A 4,045-nucleotide genomic window follows, 5' to 3' on the forward strand; every position below is an offset into this window, starting at 1 on the left:
CTGGCTCCCCCTTCCTGCGTTCACACCCTCTACAACGGAACGTCATAGTGCCTTGCTCCTTGACTCTGGGCTCAGGCATGTGACTTACTTTGACCAATTGGATATTACTGTATGTGACACAGAGGCTCAAAATTGGCCCATGACTTGAAGCCTACTCTTTTCTATCATTACCATTAACAGGAGAACATGTTAGGGCAAGCCTTTTTCTATAAAGGTATAGACTGTAAATATTTTACGTTTTGTAGGCCATATAGTTTTGCTACAACTATATCACACAGCTGCTGTTGTGCAAAAGCAGTCGTATATAGCATATAAACCAATGAGNAGAGCCCGATGCGGGGCTCAAATTCACGAACCATGAGATCATGACCTGAGCCAAAGTCGGACGCTTAACCGACTGAGCAGCCCAGGTGCCCCTGGCCTGTTAATCTTTATAGGGAGGAAAAGAGACATGTGGAACAGAGCTACGTCACCCTATGCCCCTGTGCTGAGACAGTAGACCAGCTGGCTAACCCACAGACTATGAGAAAACCCAGACAGTGTACGCAGAACTGCCTGGTTCCTTGTGTCTACACTAGTAAGAGTAGCTGCAATTTACCGATTGCCTACTGCTATGCGTGAAGCAATGAGCAAACTCCATACATAATCACTAATCCTTGAAATTTTCCTGCATTATAGATATCTAAAATTATCTATTTGTTTTTCATATGAGAAAATAAGCTTATTGAGTAGAACTAGCTTGGCCAAGGTTTTACATATATGAAATATCAGAGCTCAATTTATCTCCAAGTTTCTTCACATCCAAATGTTTGGACTTCCTACAGATATGTAAAAATTCAAATAACATTTTCCAATGTAATGTGATCACTATTTCTTTCCAGTATCATTTTACAAAGTATCTTTAAGCAAAGTATTTTCAAACATCTTGATGGAAAAAATCCTGTTTCAACACACCAATTAAAACACTTCCTACTTTCCAGGCTGAATCTTAAGGAAAAAACTGAGGAGGAACCCAGAATTCTGTCGTTAATAGAATAGCTTGATCAATCTGTGCCCAAATCTGGTCTTATTTTTTACTATAAAATGATAGGTCAATTTCAATTTGGATGTGATAGTTCAGTACATTTGTTCTGTTATATTTTATAAATATATGCTAATGATGCTATTTTCATATCTAGAACTTCTATACTTGTGTATTTTATCTTTCAGCTAAGCATGAACAAATCAACTATTTCTCAGTTACCCTGGTTATCCTGACCTTAGGAAACAAAATGAAACAAAGAAACAAAAACACTGCTGCACTGATCAAGAACAAATAAATCAAGGAGTAATTCACTCTTAAGTCCTTGATTACTGCAAAATTTAAGTAATAAAAGTAACTGTGTCTAAAAAATCAGCCAATAATATTAAGTTATCAAAACCAGGGTTATAACTTTTTACTTTCTTTGATCTCTGAACTTGAATTCAGATTCTTTTTTTTCTGATTTAATTTATTTTTATTTTTCTTACTTGAGAGAAAGAGAGAGTGAACGGGAGAGAGGGGCAGAGGGAGAGAGAGAGAGAGAGAGAGAGAATTCCAAGCAGGCTCTATGCTCAGTGCAGAGCCAGACATGGGGCTTGATCCCAGGACTCTGCGATCATGACCTGGGTTGAAACCAAGAGTCGAATGCTCAACTAAGTGAGCCACCCAGGTGCCCCTGAACTCAGTTTCTTGTGAGTAGTGGCTATTTCTAATGTGTGCGTGTGTGTGTGTGTGTATACATATATATGTATGTATTTTCACATGTTCATCTGTTTTTAATTTTTAATGTTTATTTTTGAGAGAGAGAGACAGAGTGCAAGCAGGAGGGGGTCAGATAGAGGAGACACAGAATCTGAAGAAGTTTCAGGCTATGAGCCATCAGCATAGAGCCTGATGCGGGGCTCGAACCCATGAACTGTGAGATCATGACCTGAGCCGAAGTCAGATGCTTAACAGACTGAGCCACCCAGGCGCCCCTACTTTCACATGGTCAAAAGAGNTAAGCGCCCGACATCGGTTCAGATCATGATCTCATGGTTCATGGGTTTGAGCCCCGTGTCAGGCTCTGTGCAGACAGCTTAAAGCCTGGAGCCTGCTTTGGATTCTGTGTCTCCCTCTCTCTTTGCCCCTGCCCCACTCATGTTTTCTCTCTCTCTCTCTCTCTTTCTCTCTCTCTCAAAAATAAATAAGCATTTAAAAATTGTTTTAAATCCTGAGGGATGCAAAGTACTAATTAGAGTCAGTGCCTGGCACGATCATAAAAATTGCTCATTAGTTGTTTGTTGAATCTGATTCTGTTGCTGCAAACAATGGTAGTCAGCGTAGCTGTTTAATCTTTATTTACATACCATTAAAAATTACTTCAAGTGAAACAATAATTAAATATATGATATAGTGAAAGATACATGAGAATGATTGTGCATTTGATTATATTCCCTTGTGGATATGAGAAGTCAGACAGCCATGTTTTTGTTTACACAGGGCATTGACTCCAATCATAAACTCATCAAATTATTTCTGTGTCAATAAAATGTGTTTTTGGAGACAAACAAAAGCTCATATTGGTTCTCATTTGACCTGTCTTCTAAACAGTAAATGATTTTATTTATTCATTCATTCATTCATTCATTCATTTATTTATTCTGAGATAGAGAAGGAGCACGCATGTGTGAGTGCGAGAGGGGCACAGACAGACAGACAGAGAGAATCCCAAGCGGTCTCTGCTTTGTCAGCACAGAGCCCAACACAGTTCTTGATCCCCTGAACCATGAGATCATCACCTCACTGGAAATCAAGAGTTGGTGCTTAACCAACTGAGCCACCCAGGTGCCCCATGAACAGTAAATTATATATCATATGGTAGCTGGTTAAAATTTCTAGGAAATAATTATAACGAAGTAATAATAATAACATGTAAAACAAATCTTATCAATGTAAGATACAGAAAATAAATGAAAGAGATTTTATACTTAAGACAATAGGCCAGTTTGTTATTATTTGTTACCTAATGACCACATCATAAGGAGGCAGTGTATAGTGAAGTGTTCTGGAAAAAATCTGGAAGATTCTGAGCATCAAATGGGACTATAGTCCACCATTGACTAGCTAAATGACCTTGGCAAGTTTTTAAATCCATAGGTTTCTGATTTTGATAAAATGACAATCAGTCACTCTTTATTCATTCATTTAGCAAATATCAATTGAGTACCACTGTATAATATGGAGTACAAAGAAAAGGTGTACTAAATTGATAAGGGATATATGGATATCTATATCTATCTACCCAACTATGTCATACCTTCCTCGAAAAACTTTTAACACAATGCCTGGTTCTTATTTTGTTCCAGAAACACTTCTATTTTTGTTACACTATGTGCCATGAATTGAAAGTTGTTGAAACCTCCAGAACCAGCTTTATGTAAAGAGATTGAAATGGCCTGTTCTCATTAAGTATGTAATAAACTATTCCCCAACCAGTGCTGGGGACTGCTGAATCTTTTCTTTTCGGCATATAAAAGTGTCCTTCCAAGAAAGAAGTTGTACTACATATATTCTTCTGCTACTTCTCTAAGGATGGAAACACCCAAAGCATTCAAATCAGCTATGTCCTTACCATGTACTTTGTTGGGGAGCTTCAATAGGGTGCCACTGAAGGGTTTTAGGAGGGGCATGGCGTGATGTAACTTTCCTGTCCTATCTTTTCTCTTCATATCAGAGCAGTTTTACTTTTAAATGTGTTAAGCCTTTTTGCTGAACCATTTTCTCGCTGTTATCAGTTTGACTGTCAACCACGAAATAGACCTTTCCTCCTTTGTCTTCTAGTGTTCCTTTGTACACTTGGTTCTGAAACCTACGAGACATAAATTACTTCTGATAAATATCAGCAATTATGAAATCCTATGGCTACTGATAAACACTGTTTTTCCCAGCTATAAAAACAGATTGATCTTTTTATTCCTTTTCACACTATGTACCAGAGCATTAAAAGATGTATCCAAGGAGGAAAAGGCATTTTTTTTTTTT

This window comes from Crocuta crocuta, unplaced genomic scaffold (assembly GCF_008692635.1).
Source record: "Crocuta crocuta isolate KB4526 unplaced genomic scaffold, BGI_CrCroc_1.0 scaffold531, whole genome shotgun sequence".
NCBI classification, from domain to species: Eukaryota; Metazoa; Chordata; class Mammalia; order Carnivora; family Hyaenidae; genus Crocuta; species Crocuta crocuta.